General features: G+C 42.6%; 1 protein-coding gene across 18 annotated transcripts in view; it reads right to left on the bottom strand.

The window, feature by feature from the left end:
• The window catches only part of LOC125450983 (multiple C2 and transmembrane domain-containing protein 1-like), a 562377-nt gene that overhangs the window by 373878 nt on the left and 160874 nt on the right, over window positions 1-27625 (bottom strand). Inside the window, exon 1 of one of the 18 annotated variants that reach the window (XM_059644746.1) lies at window positions 18614-18636. The exons of the other annotated variants lie outside the window; for them this stretch is intronic. The gene's annotated coding sequence lies outside the window, so the exon portion shown is untranslated. Of the gene's footprint in view, window positions 1-18613; window positions 18637-27625 lie in introns of those variants that run through there. 18 annotated transcript variants of the gene reach the window in all.

Genomic DNA, 27625 nt, shown 5'->3' with positions numbered 1-27625 from the left:
GTTCCCTCAGTCAATGAGATCATGGCTGATCTGATTATCCCTAACTCCACTTTCCTGTCTTTTTCTCATAAACTATGATTCTCTTACTGCTTAAAAATATGTCTGTGTGTGTTCCAAATTCTGCAGTTTATTCCTAATAACCCTTTATTTCCCTTCCTCAACATGAATCTTTCTGTTTCTGCCCTAAAAATTATTCAATGACTGCTTCCACTGCCATCTGAGATAGAAAGTTCCAACACTGCACCATACTGAGAAAATAGAAGTCCCCTCAGATCTGGTTCTGGATACACCTATAAGAGTAAACATCCTTCACATTTCCACTTTGTCAAGACCATTTCAGATGTGATAAACTTCAAGCAAACCACTCCTCACTCTTTCAAATTACAATGGAAACAACTTCATTCTGTCCAACTTATCCACATGCAACGGTTTACTCCAGGGATCAATCTAGTAAACGTACTCAGAAGCAGCTCTAATGCAGTAAGGAGACCAAAACTGCACGTAGGATTTAAGATATTGTCTTACCTATACCCTGTACAACTGAAGCAGAACATCCTAAGTTAGATACAAAAAACAGAAAGTGCTGGAAAAATTCAGCAGGACTGGCAGTATCTGGAGAGAGAAAAAAAGGTTAACATTTTGAGGGACTTGCTGTCCCTGCATACTAAAGTTTTGTGACTCAAACACTTAAGAACCTAAATCCCTCTGCACCTGGAATTCTGCAGGTGGTCACTGTTTAACTAATACTCTGATTTTCAATAGTGTTTGTTTATTTTTCCTGCCTTTTCAAAGCTGTGAAATGGAGAAAGCTCTCACGCCAGCCAGGTGTCCCGGGTTCAGCTGAAATTTGGTGTGGATCTCTTTGGATGAGCATGCTAGCAAATGAAATGAGCTTAATGTTGTGACAGCAAGTAAGTTGCCTGATCTGATATTGTGTGTCAGGCCTTTCAGGGGTGCTGAGGACACAGGAAATTGATCTCTGAAAATGGGCCTTGTTCCAATAATTGATGCATTGGCCTAATTTCTCCCTTATAGTTTAGAGGGGGATGATGGTGAAAGAAGAAAATTGCTGTGGAACATGATGCTTATTTATGCTTTTCACCCTAAGGTGGTAGTTAAGATGTGGACTCGCTGATCAGTAATTTTCATATGCAAGCATTAGCTCATTTTGAAAGGAGTCAGTTACATTTCAGATAACAAAGACATTTTACTGAAAAATTTCAAATGACAGCCTTTTTTTCTAACAGTGTGGACTTCAAGCCTCGAGCCCTCACAGCTCAAACACATTATGTACCATAATTCCATTATTTCTGCAAGGGTTGATTGATTAATGTGAAACCTGACCTAATTTTGCCAAGTAAATATTAATGATATATCAGAACTCAGGTATTTATGTATTACTACATCAGTCTGCTGGAGCTTTTAATTTGATAGAAATGGCTTTCACAGCACACAGAAAATATTACATCAATCTTTCTTCCTGATGAACAAACAGTGATAATAAACCTTAAAAGAGCATTAGCGTTACAGGCAGGTGCTATTAAATTAAATTAAACTAATTCATTTTATATGTCCATTTGTTGTGACACAAAAACAAGAAACAACACAAATGCTCAGCAGATCAAGGGGCATCTGTAACAACATAAATGAAGCTAATGTTGACGCTTTGTTAAACAGAATACACAGTGTCTATATCATTTAGAACATAGAACATAGAACATAGAACAGTACAGCACAGAACAGGCCCTTCAGCCCACAATGTTGTGCCGACCATTGATCCTCATGGATGCACCCTCAAATTTCTGTGACCATATGCATGTCCAGCAGTCTCTTAAATGACCCCAATGACCTTGCTTCCACAACTGCTGCTGGCAACGCATTCCATGCTCTCACAACTCTCTGCGTAAAGAACCTGCCTCTGACATCCCCTCTATACTTTCCACCAACCAGCTTAAAACTATGACCCCTCGTGCTAGCCATTTCTGCCCTGGGAAATAGTCTCTGGCTATCGACTCTATCTATGCCTCTCATTATCTTGTATACCTCAATTAGGTCCCCTCTCCTCCTCCTTTTCTCCAATGAAAAGAGACCGAGCTCAGTCAACCTCTCTTCATAAGATAAGCCCTCCAGTCCAGGCAGCATCCTGGTAAACCTCCTCTGAACCCTCTCCAAAGCATCCACATCTTTCCTATAATAGGGCGCCCAGAACTGGACGCAGTATTCCAAGTGCGGTCTAACCAAAGTTTTATAGAGCTGCAACAAGATCTCACGACTCTTAAACTCAATCCCCCTGTTAATGAAAGCCAAAACACCATATGCTTTCTTAACAACCCTGTCCACTTGGGTGGCCATTTTAAGGGATCTATGTATCTGCACACCAAGATCCCTCTGTTCCTCCACGCTGCCAAGAATCCTATCCTTAATCCTGTACTCAGCTTTCAAATTCGACCTTCCAAAATGCATCACCTCGCATTTATCCAGGTTGAACTCCATCTGCCACCTCTCAGCCCATCTCTGCATCCTGTCAATGTCCCGCTGCAGCCTACAACAGCCCTCTACACTGTCAACGACACCTCCGACCTTTGTGTCGTCTGCAAACTTGCTGACCCATCCTTCAATTCCCTCGTCCAAGTCATTAATAAAAATTACAAACAGTAGAGGCCCAAGGACAGAGCCCTGTGGAACCCCACTCACCACTGACTTCCAGGCAGAATATTTTCCTTCTACTACCACTCGCTGTCTTCTGTTGGCCAGCCAATTCTGTATCCAAGCAGCTAAGTTCCCCTGTATCCCATTCCTCCTGACCTTCTGAATGAGCCTTCCATGGGGAACCTTATCAAATGCCTTACTGAAGTCCATATACACCACATCCACAGCTTGACCCTCATCAACCTTACTAGTCACATCCTCAAAAAACTCGATAAGGTTTGTAAGGCATGACCTACCCCTCACAAAGCCGTGTTGACTGTATTTGATCAAGCCATGCTCTTCCAGATGGTCATAAATCTTATCCCTCAGAATCCTTTCTAACACCTTGCAGACGACAGACGTGAGACTTACCGGTCTATAATTGCCGGGGATTTCCCTATTTCCTTTCTTGAAGAGAGGAATTACATTTGCCTCTCTCCAGTCCTCAGGTACGACTCCAGTGGAGAGCGAGGATGCAAAGATCTTCGCAAGTGGCGAAGCAATTGCATTTCTCGCTTCCCAAAGCAGCCGAGGACAAATCTGATCCGGGCCTGGCGACTTGTCAATCTTAATGTTTGACAAAATTTTCAGTACATCAGCTTCCTCTATCTCTATCCATTCCAGCATGCACACCTGCTCTTCAAAGGTTTCATTCACTACACAGGACGTTTCTTTCGTAAAGACAGAAGCAAAAAACTCATTTAGGGCTTCCCCTACCTCCTCAGGCTCCACACACAAGTTCCCTATGCTATCCCTGATCGGCCCTACTCTTTCTTTGACCATTCTCTTATTCCTCACGTAAGTGTAAAATGCCTTTGTGTTTTCCCGGATTCCTTCTGCCAAGCCTTTCTCGTGCCCCCTCCTGGCTCTCCTCAGACCATTTTTGAGCTCCTTCCTTGCCTGCATGTAATCCTCTCTAGCTGAACTTGACCCTAGCTTCCTCCACCTTATGTAAGCTACCTTCTTCCTTTTCACTAGAAGCTCCACCGCTCTCGTCATCCAAGGTTCCTTTATCTTACCCCGTCTTGCCTGTCTCAGAGGGACATATTTACTCATCACTCCCAACAACTGTTCCTTAAACAATCTCCACATGTCTATACTTCCCTTACCATGGAACAACTGCTCCCAGTCCATGCTTCCTAACTCGTGTCTAATCGCATCATAGTTTCCTCTTCCCCAATTAAATATCCTCCCATTCTGCCTAATCCTCTCCTTCTCCATAGCTATGTAGAATGAGAGAGTGTTATGGTCACTATCACCAAAATGCTCTCCCACCACAAGATCTGATACCTGCCCCGGCTCGTTTCCGAGCACCAAGTCTAGAATGGCCTCTCCCCTCGTCGGCCTGTCAACGTACTGCGTTAGGAAACCCTCCTGAACACACCTTACAAAAACAGCTCCATTCAAATCTTCTGCTCGAAGGAGGTTCCAATCAATATTAGGAAAGTTAAAGTCACCCATTACAACAACCCTACTGCGTCCACACTTTTCCAAAATCTGTCGACCTATGCTTTCTACAATCTCCCTGCTGCTATTGGGGGGCCTGTAGTAAACCCCTAACGAGGTGACTACTCCCTTGCTGCTCCTAATTTCCACCCATACTGACTCAGTAGGCAGATCTTCCTCGACAATGGAAGCTTCTGCAGCTGTGATACCCTCTCTGATTAGTAGTGCTACACCCCCTCCTCTTTTTCCCCCCTCCCTATTCTTTTTAAATGTTCTAAACCCTGGAATTATCCTCAACAGAATGTTCCCTTTTACAATTGCTTTGACAAATGCAAAATCAAAAGTTTGTCAGAAGCTTTATGACCTTTAAAAAATGGATTCCTTCAAACTGTTGATCCACTTGGGTAAATTTCCAAAGGAATAATAATCGACTGGGCTCCCAGAGCTAAGTGACCCATTCTGCCACATGAATACAGTGAATGACTAACTTATTCAGTATGTCAAAAATAACATCAAGTGACAATAATGTGACACCATTTTAATGTATTCTGAAATGATTAGCATATGATGAAATATTCTAAAGTGCATTATGGGAGTGTTATCAGATAGCGTCTGACACAAGTCAAATAAAGAGTTAATGGGAACTGCAGATGCTGGAGATTCCAAGATAATAAAATGTGAGGCTGGATGAACACAGCAGGCCAAGCAGCATCTCAGGAGCACAAAAGCTGACGTTTCGGGCCTAGACCCTTCATCAGAGAGGGGGATGGGGGGAGGGAACTGGAATAAATAGGGAGAGAGGGGGAAGCGGACCGAAGATGGAGAGTAAAGAAGATAGGTGGAGAAGGTGTGGGTGGGGAGGTAGGGAGGGGATAGGTCAGTCCAGGGAAGACGGACAGGTCAAGGAGGTGGGATGAGGTTAGTAGGTAGCTGGGGGTGCGGCTTGGGGTGGGAGGAAGGGATGGGTGAGAGGAAGAACCGGTTAGGGAGGCAGAGACAGGTTGGACTGGTTTTGGGATGCAGTGGGTGGGGGGGAAGAGCTGGGCTGGTTGTGTGGTGCAGTGGGGGGAGGGGATGAACTGGGCTGGTTTGGGGATGCAGTGGGGGAAGGGGAGATTTTGAAACTGGTGAAGTCCACATTGATACCATATGGCTGCAGGGTTCCCAGGCGGAATATGAGTTGCTGTTCCTGCAACCTTCGGGTGGCATCATTGTGGCAGTGCAGGAGGCCCATGATGGACATGTCATCAAGAGAATGGGAGGGGGAGTGGAAATGGTTTGCGACTGGGAGGTGCAGTTGTTTGTTGCGAACTGAGCGGAGGTGTTCTGCAAAGCGGTCCCCAAGCCTCCGCTTGGTTTCCCCAATGTAGAGAAAGCCGCACCGGGTACTGTGGATGCAGTATACCACATTGGCAGATGTGCAGGTGAACCTCTGCTTAATGTGGAATGTCATCTTGGGGCCTGGGATGGGGGTGAGGGAGGAGGTGTGGGGACAAGTGTAGCATTTCCTGCGGTTGCAGGGGAAGGTGCCGGGTGTGGTGGGGTTGGAGGGCAGTGTGGAGCGAACAAGGGAGTCACGGAGAGAGTGGTCTCTCCGGAAAGCAGACAGGGGTGGGGATGGAAAAATGTCTTGGGTGGTGGGGTCGGATTGTAAATGGCGGAAGTGTCGGAGGATAATGCGTTGTATCCGGAGGTTGGTAGGGTGGTGTGTGAGAACGAGGGGGATCCTCTTGGGGCGGTTGTGGCGGGGGCGGGGTGTGAGGGATGTGTCGCGGGAAATGCGGGAGACGCGGTCAAGGGCGTTCTCAATCACCGTGGGGGGGAAGTTGCGGTCCTTAAAGAACTTGGACATCTGGGATGTGCGGGAGTGGAATGTCTTATCGTGGGAGCAGATGCGGCGGAGGCGGAGGAATTGGGAATAGGGGATGGAATTTTTGCAGGAGGGTGGGTGGGAGGAGGTGTATTCTAGGTAGCTGTGGGAGTCGGTGGGCTTGAAATGGACATCAGTTACAAGCTGGTTGCCTGAGATGGAGACTGAGAGGTCCAGGAAGGTGAGGGATGTGCTGGAGATGGCCCAGGTGAACTGAAGGTTGGGGTGGAAGGTGTTGGTGAAGTGGATGAACTGTTCGAGCTCCTCTGGGGAGCAAGAGGCGGCGCCGATACAGTCATCAATGTACCGGAGGAAGAGGTGGGGTTTGGGGCCTGTGTAGGTGCGGAAGATGGACTGTTCCACGTAACCTACAAAGAGGCAGGCATAGCTGGGGCCCATGCGGGTGCCCATGGCCACCCCCTTAGTCTGTAGGAAGTGGGAGGAGTCAAAAGAGAAGTTGTTGAGTGTGAGGACGAGTTCCGCTAGGCGGATGAGAGTGTCGGTGGAGGGGGCCTGGTCGGGCCTGCGGGACAGGAAGAAGCGGAGGGCCTTGAGGCCATCTCCATGCGGAATGCAGGTGTACAGGGACTGGACGTCCATGGTGAATATGAGGTGTTGGGGGCCAGGGAATTGGAAGTCCTGGAGGAGGTGGAGGGCGTGGGTGGTGTCACGGACATAGGTGGGGAGTTCCTGGACCAAAGGGGAGAAAATGGAGTCCAGATAGGTGGAGATGAGTTCGGTGGGGCAGGAGCAGGCTGAGACGATGGGTCGACCAGGGCAGGCAGGTTTGTGGATTTTGGGAAGGAGATAGAAACGGGCCGTGCGGGGTTGGGGAACAATGAGGTTGGAGGCTGTGGGTGGAAGGTCCCCTGAGGTGATGAGGTCATGAATGGTGTTGGAGATGATGGCACCTCCCAGTCGCAAACCATTTCCACTCCCCCTCCCATTCTCTTGATGACATGTCCATCATGGGCCTCCTGCACTGCCACAATGATGCCACCCGAAGGTTGCAGGAACAGCAACTCATATTCCGCCTGGGAACCCTGCAGCCATATGGTATCAATGTGGACTTCACCAGTTTCAAAATCTCCCCTTCCCCCACTGCATCCCCAAACCAGCCCAGTTCATCCCCTCCCCCCACTGCACCACACAACCAGCCCAGCTCTTCCCCCCCACCCACTGCATCCCAAAACCAGTCCAACCTGTCTCTGCCTCCCTAACCGGTTCTTCCTCTCACCCATCCCTTCCTCCCACCCCAAGCCGCACCCCCAGCTACCTACTAACCTCATCCCACCTCCTTGACCTGTCCGTCTTCCCTGGACTGACCTATCCCCTCCCTACCTCCCCACCCACACCTTCTCCACCTATCTTCTTTACTCTCCATCTTCGGTCCGCCTCCCCCTCTCTCCCTATTTATTCCAGTTCCCTCCCCCCATCCCCCTCTCTGATGAAGGGTCTAGGCCCGAAACGTCAGCTTTTGTGCTCCTGAGATGCTGCTTGGCCTGCTGTGTTCATCCAGCCTCACATTTTATTATCTTCAAATAAAGAGTTATTGGGATACGTGATGAGTTAGCTTTAATGGATGACTTAAAGAAGGAGGGAAAGAGAGAGAGAGAGAGAGAGAGAGAGAGAGAGAGAGAGAGAGCGAGAGAGAGAGATTGAGAATTGACAGTGTTTAATGAGGGAATTCCAGGGCTTAGGCCCCAGCCTGCCAAGGCCAGGGCTATCAATGAAAAAGTAAAGGGAATTGGAGACACACAAGGGCCTGAAATTAGAGGACTGCAGGTACCTCAGAGGGTTGCACATCTGAAAGGGGTTACAAAGATAGAGTGGGGTAGGTTATATAGGAAGTTGGACACAAGGTTGAGAATTTTTAAATGAAGGCAAAGCCAGACTTGAAGGCATGCATCAACACTGGAATGATGGGCGAGTAGCACTCAATATAGAATACCAGTCAGAGGGTGGAAGGTGGGAGGCCAACTAGGGAGCATTGGACCAGTTGAGTTTATAATAAACAAAATCATGAAAGGTGGTCCAGAAGCTGATAGATTGAGGATAGGAAAAAGACACATAAATATTGCAGGATACGGGATTACAAATTCTTCATGGTTCTGCTAAGTCCTTGGGAACTTGGCAGCCATGAAGATAGAGATGGCCATCATCAACAGCCGAATTAGATTCCATCGCAATCAGTAATCTAAAGGCCGAACTATCCTTAAACCACATGACCTAACATGGTTCAATGATGCGTGAGAGCATGTCAGAACAGCGTATGCATTATATCTGAAAAGGAGACACCATTTTGGTGAAGTTAAAACACAGGACTGAATAAATGTATGCTAAACATCAAAGTAGCCTGTTATGTTTGGAGCTGATTACACAACTAATAGGTCAAAACATCACTCTGCAATCCTGCCACATCCAGATTTAGAATGGGAATGTAAAATAAAAAAAGCACAAGAAAGAAGCTCATGAACATTCTCATTTATGAAGGTGGAACACAGGGTTAGTGTGGAAGTTAAGACTGAAGCACTTGTACCATCTTCAGTCAGAGCTACACAATAAATGACACATCTTGACATTTCCTGACTCCTAAATAGTTTTGCTGTCAGACATGTTGTTACGAGGTCCACAGCAACCTGAAAGTTTCAACTCAGGTCATGCATAAATTGGCCCCTTTAAATTATCATGCATGCATAGCTTGGTAAAGGAATTTAAAGGGACTGTGCACTAAAAACTTCTCTCAAGCGCTCCACAAAAGACTAAAATGGGTGTGGGTCCCCACCATCAAACATCTCAATCTTCAACCAATTCATTTCGCTCAAGATAAGGTCAAGAAACCACTGAACAAACTGAACACCAACAGTATCTCAGCAGCTGGAATGAAAACTTAAGCTGTATTAACAACTGCAGCCAAGTTGTTCAAGTACTATTACAAAACAGGCACATACCCAACAAACTGGAATATCTCCCTGTGTTGTCTACAAAATACAGGTCTGATCTACGCAGAAGAATTTCTGCCCTATCAGTGTACTATCAATCAATAACAGTGATAGAACATGCCATCTGTTCTAGTAGTCGAGGTAGACCGCTGACATCAATCCTTCCTTCTATTGTTTTAAAATATAAACAAATTAAGCTAAATTAAGCACAGTTAGCAATGTCATCCAATAAAGGGTTTGTAACAAACAATTCCAAAGGAAACTTGCAGATTATAATTAAAATATCATTTTGGGGTTGGGGTCAGGGGTAGTGATGAGGTGGGTGATGATATACCCCAGCACTGACATCATCCACTGTTTGCACTGCCCTGTTTGCCAGATCCCCAAGGAGAATGGAAGGACTTCCATGCAGAGAGTCCTCCTCTGAGGACCTCCACCACTATCAAGCAGTAGAATGGAATGCCAGAATATTATAGACAGGGAAAGGAAGTGAAGAATATGTAGCAGCAGTCCATCTAGGAAATGCCTCCATGCCAACAACCCACCTTTGTCCAATTTTACAATAATCAGGTGGCAAAAACAAACAAAGTTAGCAGTGAAGCCCCACCGTGGTGCCATAACAAAAATCAAAATTTGATCGGAAACTTATCAAACTCAAAATAAAATGGAATTTTAAGGGGTACTGATGCACCCCAGCCTCTACAGTGCACCCAGTCATAGAAAGCAGGAAATCACCAGCAAAATGCCGCATGCTCCCTCTCCGAGGACGTCCAGGCCTGGGTGTAACCATGGAAGAAAGGCATACAGTCAGGTGCCACAACCCCCTCCAGTGCCCACTTCTTGGACCTTTGCCAGGTCCAGAAACAGACCCATATTGATTTGATCAACCTGCGCCTCTCTGTACTTGATTATCAAAGTTCAGGAAAGTGAGACTGAATTGCAGCCAAAAATTTATAAAAGGGGGAAGAAGACCTGAATTTAATATTTTGAGGCCTAGCCCTACTGAAGGAGACATTTTGTTGCAGAAGATAGGGGCATAACCTGGCACTGAAAGGCCTGCCGTTGGCCATAACATGTCTGTTCAGGAGACTTCCTGCTATTCATCACAAACACGAGGCACCAGCTTTTACGAGGTGGCCCCTCAGTAGTGGCATAGGATGTGGTCCTTAATGGCTTCAATTGTGGAGAGCTTATCCTCATGCTTTGCAGCCCCAACTCAATTGTGCGGACGGTGACAAGCAACCTAGTCATCCACCCTAGCCCCAACCTTCCCTCTTCCTCCTCAGAGCCCACTCCAAAGAGCAACATGAAGTGTGCCCACAGCATACAATGATTAATGAGAAGTGGGAGTGGGTGACAATTGTGGTTCTTCTCCCAAAATACCTTGTACAGAGTGTGGAAAAGTCACTATATGCTCATGTGATTCAATAACTCTGACGTGGTAACCAAAGTGGATAATCTTAAATAATTCATTTTTATTCCTTTATGCAATCTCTGTTATTTTACACTATGTTCTAATATTCCTGTTTTTGAGAGCTAACAGATGCAGACCTCTGCCATTTACTTTCTGTAACAGACTGGTGGGAGTTAAGTAACTGTAGTTTCAATGGTTCCTGATTTTCTATCCCTATCTATACCTTCTACTAAGCCAAACTGAAAGAAACTTTTACTACATGCCAATCAAATTCCTATCAAATCACAGTACACTACATTAAAGCCAGTTAAGGACTGTTCCATCACATACGCCAAGTGTGTAATTATTTTGTGATGTCTGATTTTCAGCATTCAGCATTATCTTAAACTGCCAAGTATTTGACATGCTATGTGGAGCGTTAAGATAGTTGTTGGGGAAATTTCACCACAGCAGCCAGCATTAAAGCTGACTAAAATCAAAGTTAGTCATGCATCGCAAGAAAGTGCCTCTTTGTAACTTACAAAGACACTGCTTTAAAGTGATTGCTTATTTCAATGCTTATATTTAAGTGGATTTAGACCTAGACTTTGTTAAAAAGAAACATTGTTTCTACAGACACATAAGGGAATGCTTTCAATTAATTCATAAATACTCATGCTTTCGGCACACTTGCATTCCAGCTAAACAGAGCTTAAGGCATTTACATTTTCAGAAACAGATCCCAAATGCATTAGTGGTGATAGAAATTAACCATGAAACATAATTAGCAGCTGTTTGATAGGAATACAAATAACAATTGAACCCATAGCTGCTACCGTGAATATCCATGTACTCTAACCACATGGAAATGAATAACATCAGTTATTTCCTAATCCTCCAGAGCACTGAAACAGGATTTTGCTAGTGTTATTTAGACACCCAACACAAGAAGAGAAACTCGGGATTAGTTCTGCACTGTTTTGAATTCCCTCTCAAAGAATTCACTACTCTTGAAGTGACTAACATCTATTTGATCTTATCTCAAGAAAACTGGATTATTATTTGGAATATGTTATATCAGAAATGCATCATGATGATTAAGTGAAGTTAATTCACAGAATTAAACAAAAGAAACTTTTATTAATATAATGGCTTTAACATAATTTCAAGACGTTTCATACATCTTCATAGCTTCAGAGCATAAGTAAGGGTGCAGGGACAATTCTGGTAACTTAAAGTGATCAATTTCACATCACTTGTTAGAAACAGGTTTCTCTCACCAATAACATAATCAGGTTTTATAAATGATAATCGGGGGAAAATCAACAAGCACTTTGTGAGATTTGAGGTAACTAAGGGTAGCCAGCAAAGATTTGAGAAAGGCTTCCTGTGGTTGACTAATTAAATGTTTTTCATGAATTAATAGAGTAGGTGGATGAAAGGAAGCCAGTGGATATTGTTCAAATGGATTTTAGAGAACTGTTTAATCAAGTACCACCTAAAAAGACTGGTTAATAAAACTGAGACACATAGAACAGGATGAGGGGAAGTTGCGGGGGAATCAGTTTCAGCTTGAATGAAAGACTGCCATGAGAACAGAAAATAGCATATAATAATAAAATGATGCGATACAGTTTAAAATTTCAGAAAGTAAAAATTAGAGTTGTTGCAGTATGGACAGTACCAATCAACTCCAATAGGAAACATAAAGCTAGAAGAATGGACAGACAAGTGGCAGGTGGAGTTTAATACTGAGAAGTGTGAAATGATGCATTTTGACAGACAGGGTGAGCTACTATATGCTTAATGGCACAATTCAAGGGCTTGTGCAGGATCAGAAGGGCCTGGGAATTCATCTGTGTTGACCTTTGAAATCAGTGTTGGGCATATTAACACAGTTGCTTTCAAGGCATATGGAATCTTAAATTTCATAAATATTGGTGTTGCATACAAGAGCAAAGAAGTTATGTTGAACCTTTATAAAACCTTGGTTGGGTCACCAGTAGAGTTCTGGTCATCACACTTTGTGAAGTGTCTTCAGGTTCTTGAAAGGACATAGGAGATATTTACCAAGATAGTTATAGGGAGGAAGGATTTGAGCAATTAGATCAGGTTGGCCCATCTGGAGTTAGTTACCTTTGATTAAAGGACAGTGAGGGAGATTTGTTAGATGAGTAAATTATTATGACAGGTTTAAATCGTGTAGACAAAGCAGGAACACAGATTTGAGACGATGAGCAAGAGATCCATTGTGGGATTTGAGGAAGAGCAGTTCTACACAATTAGTGGTGATTACCTGGAATTCACTGCTCATGAGAGTGGTGGATTTGGAAACAATCAATGATTTCAAAAGGAAATTGCTCAGGAAAATACTGTTAGAGAGATACTGTGAATGAGTGGGGAAAGGGACTGACTGGTTTGCTCTACAAAACCCAGCAAGGACTTTATGATCTGAAAAACTTCTTTTTGTGCTGGAATAACACTCTGGACTAGAATTAATGGAGCATCATAGTCAACATTCTCTCAGCTAAAATGTTGGGAGGCTAACCTACTCAAGAGCCTGATGGCTGTCCTGCACAATTAAACAGCTGATTAGTCCTTTAGTGATCTGAGGCAGGATTCCAGCCCTCAACAACCAACTTGCTTCAGAGAGCTACCAGCTAAACAGAACCTGGGACCAACAGAGTTACTGAGAGTGGTGGCCACCGTTGATAGTGAGGCTAAGAGAAAGGTATGTTGTAATGTATCTGCAATATTGGCTGAGCCTGCTGTCTGGCTGGGGCCAAACTTGTTTTGTTGGATGCTGGGAGGTTGGTGGTTGCGGGTAGACAGAGTGAGGAGAGTGTGAGACTAGAAAAGAAAACCAAAGGAGGAAGCTTGCAATGAGTTAGACCTTGAGAGGACAATTTAAACACTGTGTCTTCTATCCCTCACCTACTACCAACTTGCACTGGCAAAGTTTCTATGCTTGCTATTTGGCATTGCCCTCTCCTGCTGTCTATTAATTATTTAGTTAAGGGCATTTATTGGCTGAAGGACAGACAGACAGCATACAACCCCGATGACTGGTAAAATTGCAGTCTGGAAAGGGTCAGGTGGGTGGGCAGAAATCTGCTGAATTCAGTATGCGCCCCCCCTTTCCCCAAGCAGAGGAGCATTAAATGCAGGACCATTACCTTATGACTATAAACAAAGTTTGACACTAAACTGCAATAGAACAGTTTCCTCAGATGCCCAACAATTTCTGTTAATAAGGTAGGTTCTAAAAAAAATCTAAACAAATAAAATAAGAACAGGTAAGAAGGTACAGGGAGAGAACAGAGTTTATGACCTTATCAACCAAAAGTACAGCAATTGGAGAAAAGTTCAGCGATGTGAATTTGAGTAGTTACCTATTTGTGAGGGTTACGGGACTGGACAAAATGACACAAATTAGGAAGGTGCCAATGCCAAGGAGGGATTTGAAAACAAAGATGAGAATTTTAAAAAGGAGGTTTTCCTAACTCTTAACCAAAGTAGGTGAGTAAGGACAGGGATAGTGTGTGAATAGGACTTGGTAGAAGATAGGTGGCATACAGCAAATTCCTGAACTTGATCAAGATTATAGTGTATGGAACATGAAAGGTAGCCCTGAAGAAGTATGGTACAATTAAGTTTAGAAGCAATAAACACATAGTTGAGGGTTACAGTAGTAGCAGGTAAATTGAGGCAGCAGCAGTGTACACAGGTCGGTACAGGAAGTCTTAGCGATGCCACTAATAGATGGTCAGAAGCTCACTTTTGGGTAAATTGAGAACATGAACAAGCTGGCTGAGCCAGGGAGAGGAATGGAGCTAGTAGATAAGCTGGGGTATTTTGACTAGGGCTGAAGAGAATGTCATCCATATTCTGAACATTTTTTTCAAGTAAATTTCTGCTTACCCAGCGATGGGCGTCAGATAATTCGGATGGCTGTACAGAGAGAGAGTAGTGTAAAGTGCTGCTTAGAGTTGTCAGTGTACATGTAGAAAGTGATTCCGGTTTTGGGATGATTTTATCCAGGAACTGTTTGTGGATAAGCAATAGGACAGAGGACACCTTTAGAGTAATGATACTGAAGCAGGGAGGGAAGTATTTATTTATGCTTCTCTAATTAAGATGAGGTAGATAAGAATGGAATCAGGCAATTGCAGTCTGCACAATGATAATGGGCACGAAAGCCAATGGACAGGTTTGAAGGATGAGAATAGGCAGTTTCTCTTTGTCATAGAAACACAGAATATCCTTTCTGATTTTTAAATATACAGTTACAGTACTCCGGGGGTGAATATCTAATGCAAGGCATTTAAACCCAGAACTCTGGGAAATGTGAACATGGATTTGGCAAGTGATAGCATGGTCAAGGAGAAGAAAGAGAAAGTGGAGATGAACAGAGGCTTGCAAGGACCGACAGGCCAAGAGTAATGTGTAGAGGGACGAGTGATGACAGCACATTTGAAAGAGGCATGTAAAATATCTGAGGAGATGGAACCATGAACAACATGAGCTGATTTAGGAAATTGGGTGGTCAGCAGTTTATGCTAGTAAGGTTGAGGGGGCAGGAAATTGAAAACACTTTCCTTCAAGTATCTATTTAGTCACTTTGAATGTCACGCTTTGGATTGTGCTGTTTGAACAGACTGATAGGACTGTCCAAAGGCAGATGCTATAACAGTGTGACTCACACAATGCACAGCCTGCTTTCTTCTGAGCTAACAATGTTTGGATCAAAAACATTTGCATCAATTTGATGCTCCATAGATCTGTACATTAAATGATTACTGTTACGAATGAAAGAAAATAGACATATAACAATTTACACTATTAGGACATCCATCAATGCAACCTATTAATTGTGGATAACCACAAGTTCCAAGAGAATAAAGGTCAGCAGGAATTTTTCTTAATCTTAAAGGTAAATAAGATGAAACTCCAGATTATGCAACACAACAATTTAACTTGGCTAGAATAATCCAAAAACTACAAAGATATGTTACATAGAGTGTTATTTGCTATTCTGTAGGTTTATGTATTTTATGCTTTGCATTCCATTCTCAGCCAGTTATTTTCCTGATTTGTTTGTACAGATGTTGATCAACATACCATTTACACTTCTGATGGGAGTCAACAATGTATTTCCATTGCTCATAGACATAAGACCATAAGACATAGGAGCAGAAGCAGGCTATTTAGCCCATCAAGTCCATTTCACCATTCAATGAGATCATGGCTGAATTGATAATCTTCTAATAGTAGAGGACTACTGTTTGAACCTTCAAACCCTTGTGAGATTTACCAAGAATGTGCTCTCATTCTCCAAATACAATTGTTGATAATTAAATCATTCACAAAAACATTAGTTGCATTATAAAAGTCTGAATTATGTCCCTCATCTTTCTATCATAAACAATAGTCATGGTTTGCAAGAAACACTTTTTGCAGCTGAGATCTATGAATCCAACTAGGGTTGTGACTTCCTGAGCGATGTTTAAAGACAATTGCAGGTGAAAGAGGAGAAGACTTTATTCAGTGAGCTGATAATAAAAACAACAGTAAATAGAAACACAAGTAGGCCATTCAGCCCCTTGCGCCTGTTCCACCATTCAATAGGATCAATGATTCGACATTCCTCATGTCCACTTTCCTGCCCTTTTCCCATAACCCTTGATTCCTCTATTGATCAAGAATCTATTTATCTTATCTTAAATAGACACCAGGGCTCTGTCCCCACAGCTCTCTGTGACAAAGAGTTCCAAAAACTCTCAACCCTCTGAGAGAAGAAATTCCCCCCCATTTCAGATTTAAAATGACACCCCTTTATTCTGAGGCTATATCCCTGGTCTGGACTTGCAATGAGGGGAAACATCCAATGAGCATTTACACTGCAAAGCCCTTTAAGAATCTGTTATGTTTCAATGAGATCACTTCCTGTTCTTCTAAACTCCAGTAAGTAGAGACCCAAACTGTTTAGTCTTTGCTCATAAGACAATCCTGCATGCAAGGGATCATCCAAGTGAGTCTTCTCTGAACTGCATACATTCTGAAATAGTATCTTTCCTTTAATAAGGGGACTAAAACTGTTCACAGGACTCCAGATGTGGTCTCACTAGCACCTTGTACAGTTGCAGTCAGACTTCTATACTATTCTACTCTAACCTCCTTGAAACAAGGGCCAGCATTCCAGCAGCCTTCCTAATTATCTGCTGCTGTAACATTCTAGCTTTCTGTGTTTCGTGCACAAGTGCCCCCAAGTCCCTTTGTGTTGCAGTTTTCTCCATTTAAATAATGTTCTGTTATTTTCTTTTCCGGTCCTTCAAAATGAACAACTTTGCGTTTTTCCAAATTATACTACATTTTGCCAAAGTTTTGTCCACTAATCTATCAATATCTCTTTCTAAACCGTTTGTACCCCTATCACAATCTGACTTTCCACATATTTTTGCCTTTTCTGCAAATTTGGTTACAGTGCATTCACTTCCTTCCTCCAAGTTATGAATATATATAATGTAAACTGTTGTGGTCCCAGTACTAATCCCTGTGGTCTCTGGTCATGGGTCATCAACCTGAAAAATTTATCATAGAATAGAATCCCAACAGTGTGGAAACAGGCCCTTCAGCCCAACAAGTCCACACCGACCCATCCCCCTAATCTACAGACACCTGAATATATGGGCAATTTAGCATGGCCAATCCACCCCTAACCTGCACATCTTTGGACTATGGGAGGAAACCAGAGCATCCAGAGGAAACCCACACAGACACAGGGGGAACGTGCAAACTCCACATAGGCAGTTGCCCAAAGGTGGAATTGAACCCAGATCCCTGGTGCTGTGAGGCAGCAGTGCTAACCACTGAGCCAACATGCCACTCCTAAAAAGAAAAAGAACCCTTTATCCTCTGTTTCCTGCCCATGAGTCAATTCTCTATCCATGCTAATAAGACCATAAGACCTTAAGACATAGGAGCAGAAATTAGGCCATTTGGCCCATCGAGTCTGCTCCACCATTCAATCGTGGCAGATAAGTTCCGTAGCCCCATTCTCCTGCTTTGTCCCCATAACATTTGACCCCCTTGATAATCAAGAACCTACCTATCTCAGTCTTAAACATACTCAATGACCCGGCCTCCACAGCCTTCTGTGGCAGTGAATTCCATAGATTCATCACTCTCTGGCTGAAGAAATTTCTCCTTATTTCCATTCTATTAGGTCATCCCTTTACTCTAAGGCTGTTCCCTTGGGTTCTAGTGTCCTACAATATAATAATATATTACTTGTAACACTGTGGGCCTTTATCACTTAACCTTTTGCACGGTACTTTGTCAAATGCTCTCCAGAATTTCAAATACAACAGATCTACTGGTTCCTCTCTATCCATTTGGGCTGAGACTGCCTCAAAAAATCTCGAATAAATTAGTCAAACATGATTTCACATTCATGAGGCATGCTGACTGCTTGATTTATGGCTTTCCAAATATTTTGCTATCACTTCCTTAATAATTGATTCCATTACTTTTCCAACAATAGATATTAGACTGATGGGCCTACAGTTACCTACTTTTATTTCCACAACAATGAAGGATGAGGTTCAGGGAAAATGGGAGATAAGATGTTATTTGATCTTTAAAAACAGTCTGAATCTTGTATTGTTTGAGGAATATTGTTTGCAGAGAAGCAGAGGCTCCGAGCTGGGAAAACATTACATCTGACATTGATTGAAGATGTTTCTTGGTTTGGTTAATACTGCAAGAAACAATGGCTGCATGGTGATCCGGGTCTGTAGCAAGCAGTTAATTCTGTGTTTTTATTGTCACAGAAAATAACACTTGCAAGGCATTTGCTCTTGGCAGGTACTGGTAGGAGTAAAGTGCATTGCTAGAATCTGGTAAAGGTTTGTTGTGCAGCTATTCAAGTACAGTACATTATGAACTGAAACATTTTCATAAGTTTCTTGTGTAGGGTTGTGATTGAGGTCGGAGTACTTTGAGTTGAATTACTTGCCCATGCAGTGGTGCTGTCTTCCATTTTCATATTTCCTTTACACCAGAAAATAACGCCCCTTTTAAAATGTGTCCTGCTAACTACTTCCTACTGTTTAATCTCTAAGGTACTGAGTGGCAGATTTTTTTTCACTGCATATAAATGATCATTTCTGTTGCGTCTGAGATGTTTACAAAACTAAATAAACAACGAACATCAATGATAAAGAATATTAATAGCCTTTCTCCCACTTTCTTGTCAAAATAAGTTATACTCACCAGAATTAAATGACAACTGTACATTCCCATTATAAAACAGGATTTGTAAAAGACCGATATAAATGAAATGAAACAATTCTGAAATGAAATCAAAATTGCAATTCAAGTCTTACTTCTTGAAGATCAAGATGTCATAATTGTCAATTGTCTACAACTTTCATGGCAGATCAACATTTTGGACCTGTGTGTGATCTGCTTGTGTAGGCATCTAAATATTTATTTGCTCCAAAGGTATTGTGTACAATTGTTCATGGCATAATTCAACACATGTGGAGAAAGATTATCGGCAATGACTTGTGAGGTAATTTAATAAATCCACTAGACTCTTGTGAAAACTCTGTGGGAACATTGGCAGGTAAAGTTTACTCCATTGCTATTTGTATCCTGCTGTTTCATTGTACTGATGACATCTTTCCTCCTCATATTCACTCGAGAATCTCCCATTGGACAGACTAACTCAGATTCCTTCTGGTAATTAACATCTTACAATTCTGAGATAATGGGAACTGCAGATGCTGGAGAATTCCAAGATAATAAAATGTGAGGCTGGATGAACACAGCAGGCCAAGCAGCATCTCAGGAGCACAAAAGCTGACGTTTCGGGCCTAGACCCTTCATCAGAGAGGGGGATGGGGAGAGGGAGCTGGAATAAATAGGGAGGGAGGGGGAGGCGGACCGAAGATGGAGAGTAAAGAAGATAGGTGGACAGAGTATAGGTGGGGAGGTAGGGAGGGGATAGGTCAGTCCAGGGAAGACGGACAGGTCAAGGAGGTGGGATGAGGCTAGTAGGTAGCTGGGGGTGCGGCTTGGTGTGGGAGGAAGGGATGGGTGAGAGGAAGAACCGGTTAGGGAGGCAGAGACAGGTTGGACTGGTTTTGGGATGCAGTGGGTGGGGGGGAAGAGCTGGTCTGGTTGTGTGGTGCAGTGGGGGGAGGGGACGAACTAGGCTGGTTTAGGGATGCAGTAGGGGAAGGGGAGATTTTGAAACTGGTGAGTCCACATTGATACCATATGGCTGCAGGGTTCCCAGGCAGAATATGAGTTGCTGTTCCTGCAACCTTCGGGTGGCATCATTGTGGCAGTGCAGGAGGCCCATGATGGACATGTCATCTAGAGAATGGGAGGGGGAGTGGAAATGGTTTGCGACTGGGAGGTGCAGTTGTTTGTTGCGAACTGAGCGGAGGTGTTCTGCAAAGCGGTCTCCAAACCTCCGCTTGGTTTCCCCAATGTAGAGGATGCCGCACCGGGTACAATGGATTACAATTCTGCACTGCATTGGAGGGTACTGCAAGATATCATTTTGCTATTTGGTTTTTAATAAAGGGTAATGTAGGACTAAACTGTAAATTACTTGATAGGATAAGTTTATTTGCTCTGAAGAATGGTTTGCACAGATGATATGTTTTCTATAATACTTATGATTCTGAAATTGGAACACACGAACGGGAGTCGACCACTCAGCATCAATGAGATCATGGCTGATCTGTGGCCTAACTCCATATACCTGCCGTTGGTCCGTATCCTAAATACCTTAGCTTAAAAAAAATTATCTACCTCAGATTTAAAATTAACAACTGGTCTTGCATCAACTGCCATTTGTGGAAGAAAGTTTCAATCAGCAATCACCCCTTGTCAGTAGAAGCTTCCTAACAATTCTCCTGAATGGTCCAGCCCTAATTTTTAGACTAAGTTCCCTCATTTTAGAATATCTAACTGACAGCAGTGTTTTTCGTTATCTACTCTATCTTTTTTTATAAATATTTTGAAGACTTTGATCCAATCGCTTAACCTTTTAAATTACAGACAAAACAAGCCTAACTTATACAATCTCTCCTCATAACAATCCCTAAAGTCCAGTTATCATTCCTGTGAACCAACACTGTACTCCTTCCAAGCCCATTTTATCCTTCCTAAGGTCCTGTGTTTGCGCATAATGGCTTAAAACTACCTCTGTCTTTGGTGTCCAAGAATGCCGCAAGATTTAACATAAGGCTATTACCATTTGTGCAACCTGTAAACAAATATTGTCATCTTAGTAATTTAGCAGATCATCCACTTACTAAATTACATTTTGCAACTCAAAAGAGGCCATCAGTAAATACACAAGACCAATATATAGATTAATGTTTGAGATAATGAGAACTGCAGATGCTGGAGAATCCGAGATAACAAAGTGTGGAGCTGGATGAACACAGCAGGCCAAGCAGCATCTTAGGAGCACAAAAGCTGACGTTTTGGGTCTAGACCCTTCATCAGACCCCTACACTGGGGAAACCAAGCGGAGGCTTGGGGACCGCTTTGCAGAACACCTATGTTCGGTTTGTAATAAACAACTGCACTTCCCAGTCGCGAACCATTTCAACTCCACCTCACATTCCTTAGATGACATGTCCATCCTGGGCCTCCTGCAGTGCCACAATGATGCCACCCAAAGGTTGCAGGAACAGCAACTCATATTCCGCTTGGGAACCCTGCGGAATGTGGATTTCAATGTGGATTTCAACAGCTTCAAAATCTCCCCTCCCCCCACTGCATCCCAAAACAAGCCCAGCTCGTCCCCGCCTCCCTAGCCTGTTCTTCCTCTCACCTATACCCTCCTCCCACCTCAAGCCGCACCTCCATTTCCTATCTCCTAACCTCATCCCGCCCCCTTGATCTGTCCGTCCTCCCCGAACTGACCTACCCCTCCCCATCTCCCCACCTATACTTCTCCTCTATCCATCTTTGATCCGCCTCCCCCTCTCTCCCTATTTATTTCAGAACACTCTCCCCATCCTCCTTTTCTGATGAAGGGTCTAGGCCCAAAACATCAGCTTTTGTGCTCCTAAGATGCTGCTTGGCTTGCTATGTTCATCCAGCTCCACACTTTGTTGTGTAGATTTATGATTATTCTCTGACCACAGATATTATCTTCACGTTTCCTGCAAAACATTTTGTCATGGAGTACAACTTCTTCATCTTTGCTAAGCTTGTTCATACTAAAGTAATTGCATATATCTCTTTTTTCTGAACGTCAGCTTTTCTGTTGCTCTGATGCTGCCTGTCTTGCTGCGGTCCTCCTGCTCCACACTGTGTTATCTCTGACTCCAGCATCAGCAGTTCTTATTATCTCTGCATGTATCTCAGATTTCTTAAAACAGTTTGGCCCCAGAAACTTGCCCTGTAATATATTTGGCATTAACAATACTGCAATATGTACCTTGATGGAAAATATACCAGCTAATTTCAAGAACAATTGCATCATCAAATGTAATAAAGACTTTATAAAGAGTGCATCCACCATTGCAAATTAGGATGATTGTAATATTCCTGCCATGAGAATGTGGGGGCCCTCATGTCAGTCAGTTCAGAGGTTTAAATTAAGAGTCTACCAATTGAGAAAATAATGCTCTACGATACGTAGGCTACTTTGCAGCGTAACTTTCTGCATCCAGTTGCACTATGACCTCCTCCAATCACATGCACAAAAGGTGAGTTCGAGGCACTCTGAATGGACATAAGAACACATGAACCAGGTATTGTAATGAGACAAAACATCACATATGTTCTTCAATTTTGGGTTATTGATGTTTACGATGGGGGAATCCAAGGCCTCAGGATTTCAAATCTGATCTTGTGGAGAGCTATAACAGTCTTGTTCCATAATAATGTAAAAAATTGAGCAAGATTAGATTATTCCAATCTTCAAGCCTGCTCTGCCATTCAATATGATCAAGGCTGATGATCAAATTCAGTACTCAGTTCAATTTCCTCTCCATACTCTTTGATCCCTTTAGGCCTAAGAACTATATCTAACTTCTTGAAAACATCCAACATTTTAGTCTCCACTACTGTCTGTGGCTGAGAATTCCGAAAGCTCACCATTCTCTGGGTGAAGAAATTTCTCCTTGTCTCAGTCCAAAATGGCAAATCCATATCCTAAGACTGTGATTCCCTAGTCATGCGGAACAACTTTCCTAAGTTTACCCTGCCTAGTCTTGCTAAAATTGTATAAGTTTCAATGAGAACCTCGCCCATTCTTTTTAAACTCCAATGAGTACAGCCTTAATCAGTCCGGTCTCTCTTCATTTATCAAAGTTGACATCCCAAGGAATCAGCTTGGTAAAACATTGTTGCAGTTCCTCAATAGCCAGATCGTCTTTCCTGTAGCAAGTCATCCTTGCTCTTGTATTTGAATATTCTCTCTGTGAAGGCCAATAGGCCATCGGCCTTGTTCATTGCATGCTGCACTTGCATTCGTGTTTCAAATCAGAGTGGGATCAAGGATCAATAGGTCTGGAAATTGTAATTTGAGATCAGGAGGAGATAGGACAGGCTTGGGTGTTTGGTTGGAAATCTTGTGTTGATTGTGGAAAGTACTTAATTTTTTAAAATCATGTAATATTTAGAGCCAGTGCTGTCTGAGGCAGCCAGTACTGACTAACAAGTATATGAATACTGCAGCAAGAATGGAACTGAGCATTGTGCTCATGATTTACATTTGTATAAACAAATAAACCAATGTGTGGTTCAGGATTGTGTAACATGTAAGACTGAGTTTATATAGTTATGGTATTGTTAGAACTTAGTTGCCATATCCTTTAAAAATATCGGATAAAACTGAATTGTATAAAATAACCACAAAATATACTGGAAAGTTCAGCTGAATGCCAGCTAGAAGTTATGACATGTCCAGAAGCAAAAAAATAATAGAAGCGGCAAATTCAGCCCACTTTTTTGTTTAAAAGTTGTGGATAACCAAAAGGCTCTTAGCCTTTTAAACCAGCAAAGATTGTAAACATGCTGATCAAGCAACTGGGAAATAAGCACACATCAGTCTAAAGATGTCATCTCTGTTGATGGATAAGTGGCAGAGCTTATTCTGTTTATGCTAATAATGTGCTGTCTTAAGTTTTATGAGTTAATTGAGTCAAAGAAGCAGAAACCTGGAGCCCTGCCTGAATGACAAAGATGTGTACCATCATTGAATGGCAAATCATTATTATGGAACAATCAGACGGACAAAAGAGAGGTTTTACTTAATTTGGCACAGTGCCAAACCAGGAAATGTGGATGAAATAAGAATGTGTGAAATATTAAGTATGCATCAACATCAAGAAGAAAACAAGAAACTCCAATCAAGAGACAGTGCAATAGTTAAACAAAAGGTGAAAGATTGGTGTTCCAACATAAACATGCCTGCTGACCTCTGATTTTTGTTCAGTATCACTATTTTGGCTTCAAATAAAAGCATCAGACAATGGATTCTGAAGTGAGAACAGAAAATGGTAGATAAATTCAGCAGGACTGGCAGCATCTGTGTGGAAAGAGAAATAGTGTTATCGCTTTGAGTCCATTATGATGCTGCTTCAGGATCATTACTTCGGAAATTCTGTAAGAAGAGTTGCATTGGGCCCAAAACATTAACACAATTTCTCTTTATACAGATGCTGCCAGACCTGTTGGGTTTCTCCACCATTTTATGCCTTTTAGTTACTATTTTGTGCTTATTGTGACAAAGTAACCAAATCCGAGAATCTTGTGAAAATATTTCCATGCCCAGCATGTTTAGAGCTAGTCTGAACTGAAAGTTCGTTTTGATCAGCTCTCCCAATGCAAGAATCTAATTGTTATTGACCTGACTCTTACGGTTAAATTAAACCAAATCCCAGATTTTATTTTCTAAAAAAGCTGGTGGCTCAGTTCCAGTTAAAGCTATGTGCACACTTCTAATGCGCTACTTTTAACCTAAGTAGTATGAACAGTGGTTGAAACTGATGTTACACGGCTCATTCTAACTCCTCATATCTTGTAGGGGCGACTGAAGTAGAAAGAACTGATGTTGTATTTAAAAGGATTGTAATTCATTTTCTGCATTCTAAGACAGAAGCTTGAGGCAGAAGATTCACTTTTTATCATTTTTGCCTGATTAAAATAGAATTGGTCCATGCAACAGCCTGTTTAGTAAGATTTTAAATTTTGGCATTATTTTACATATTCATGATATGAGGGCATTGCTGGCTGGGCCAGCGTTTATTTTCCATCCCTTATGGCCCTTGAGAAGGTGGTAGTGAGATGTTTTTTCGAGCTAGTGTAGTCTATGTGGTTCAGGTTACTCCTGCAGTGTTATGCTGAAGGAAGTTCAAGGATGCTGACTCAACAGTGACTGTAAAAGGATGGTGATGTAATTCCAAGTCAGGGCGTTAAATAGCTTCGTGGTGGAGATCCCATGTATCTGCCACCTTGACCATGTAGATTGTAGACATTGCAGATTTGAAAGAAGCTGTGAAAGGTGACCTGGAGAGTTAGTGTTGTACTTCTTGCAGATGGCACATACTGCTAATAAAATGTTGATACATATTTTGGAAACTGGAACTATGCCTGTATTCACTTTATTACCTCTCATCTACAAGTGCAAGTCCGGGGCTAACATTCCTGTGGTGAGTAACTCAATTCCATACTCTCCAAAGCCTGTCCACCATCTACAATCCACAAATAAGGAGTGTGATTGAATATTTCTCACTTGACTGAATTAATGCAGCTCTGACAACACTCCAGAAGTTTGACACCATTCTGGATAAAGCAGCTTTCTTGACTGAAATCGCATCCACTCACTCCACTACCAATTCTCAGAAACAGGAAAAGTATATCACCTACCCAAGATGTACTGCAGAAATTCACCAAGGCGCCTTCCAAAACCACAATGACTACTAACCAGAGGACAAGGGCTGCCAATAACGGGAATTTGCAAGTTCCCTTCCAAGGCATTTTTCATCCACTGTTGGAAATTTATCTCTATATTTTCAGCAGCACTGCAACACTCTACCTAACAGCACTGTTGGTCGACCTCAACCACACAGATTTCAACAGTTCTAGAAGATAGCATTCCACCACCTTCCACCAATTTCAAGGTTTCAGCAGTGATCCTGAAGAGGTCGAGATGGCCGTGGAGTAGGTCAGAGTAGGATGCTTCAGCCAGAGCTCATCCACACCTTCCATTTCTTTCTCTTTTCTTTCTTTTTTTTCCCTTTCTTTTCCTCTCTTGGTGTTTATTTTCTTCTTTTCTTCACTCCCTGCCTCAGCGTGGATCCAGCCAGGTGTCCTCTCAGCCAGACCCAGCCCAGACCGTGGTTGTCTCTCGGTGGCTTATGGCAGCATCTCAGCCCAGCCCATTCAGATGGGTCTTACCCAGGCATGTTTCAGCAGGAGCAGGAGGAGATGAGGGAGGTGGCAACTTCAGCAGCAGCAGTGATGATATTCCAACCCATTGTAAGAAGAGCGAGCGGTGACAATAGACAATAGACAATAGGTGCTGGAGTAGGCCATTTGGCCCTTCGAGCCAGCACCACCATTCATTATATCATGGCTGATCAGCCACAATCAGTATCCTGTTCCTGCCTTATCCCCATAACCCTTGATTCCACTATCTTTAAGAGCTCTATCCATCTCTTTCTTGAAAATATGTAGAGAGTTGGCCTCCACTGCCTTCTGGGGCAGAGCATTCCATATATCCACCACTCTCTGGGTGAAGAAGTTTTTCCTCAACTCTGTTCTAAATGGCCTACCCCTTATTTTTAAACTGTGTCCTCTGGTTCTGGACTCACCCATCAGCGGAAACATGCTTCCTGCCTCCAGAGTGTCCAATCCCTTAATAAACTTATATGTCTCAATCAGATCCCCTCTCATCCATCTAAACTCAAGTGTATTCAAACCCAGTCGCTACAATCTTTCAACATAGATAGTCCCGCCATTCCGGGAATTAACCTCGTGAACCTACGCTGCACTCCCTCAATAGCAAGAATGTCCTTCCTCAAATTTGGAGACCAAAACTGCACACAATACTCCAGGGCCAGTCTCATCAGGGCCCTGAACAGCTGCAGAAGGACCTCTTTGCTCCTATACTCAATTCCTCTTGTTATGAAGGCCAGCGTGCTATTAGCTTTCTTCACTATCTGCTGTACCTGCTCCCCTGATATCTGTGGTGGCAACTTCGAGAGCAGGCAGCTGAGGTCTCCAGGAGAGCTCAAAGGCTATTGAATTTTTAACTTTATTCCTTTATTTTTCTAGCTTTTATAAAAAAGGACTTTAATATTAACTATTACCTTATTTCTTTATTTTTCCACTTATTCAATGAAGGTATTGCTTAACTTTTTAAAATATTGCTTCTTTTACAACTTTGTACCTAAGTTTTTTTTGTACCTAGGTATCTTGGTATCTAAGATGGTGCCATGTGTGGTGACATTATACACTTATCACTGTACTCCTGTACTTCAGTACACATTACAATAAAATCAAAATGTAAACCTAAAGGGCAACTAAGGATGAACTATCCAATAAAATACTGACTCAGCTATTGGTGTTCACATTCCATTAATTAATTTTAAAAACTCATTGAGATGAATTATATCCTCTTTTGTAACAAATTTCCTACATTTGCAATATTTTGTTTCCTATTGAAATTTAATACTTTTATGCAATGTTTTATTTCAAAATTACTTGCAGCAGACAACAATTTCAACATTTTTCATTTGCTTCAGTTTACTTTCATACCGATAACCTTCTCTCCAACAGAAGGACAGAAGTGGGTATGTTTGCTTCTGACTGTATAAATATTCAATATCATCCGAGTATTGAAGCAGTGCATGTCCACATGTAGCAAGACCTGGACAACATTCAGGATTACGATGATAAGTGCTGAGTAAAATTTGCTTCACAGAAGTGGCAGGCATTGGCCAATAGGGACGAATCTAATCATCTCCACTTGAGATTCAGTGGCAATACTATCACTGGATCTTCCACTATCAACAACCTAAGACCGTGATGGAACAGAAACTGAACTGAACTAGCCACATGGCTACAAGAGCTGAGAATTCTGCAGCAGATACCTCACCTCCTAATTCAATCCACTGTCCATTCTCTACAAAGCACAAGTCAGGGATTGGAATATTCTTCATCTGTCTGGATGAGTGCGGCTCCAACAACAAACAGGAAGACAGCATCCAAGACAAAGCAGCCCCTTTGATCACAACCCCG

The sequence above is a fragment of the Stegostoma tigrinum genome, chromosome 3 (assembly GCF_030684315.1).
Source record: "Stegostoma tigrinum isolate sSteTig4 chromosome 3, sSteTig4.hap1, whole genome shotgun sequence".
Lineage (NCBI taxonomy): Eukaryota > Metazoa > Chordata > Chondrichthyes > Orectolobiformes > Stegostomatidae > Stegostoma > Stegostoma tigrinum.
Note: the sequence above shows the minus strand (reverse complement) of the source record. Positions and strands in the feature narration are given on the sequence as shown.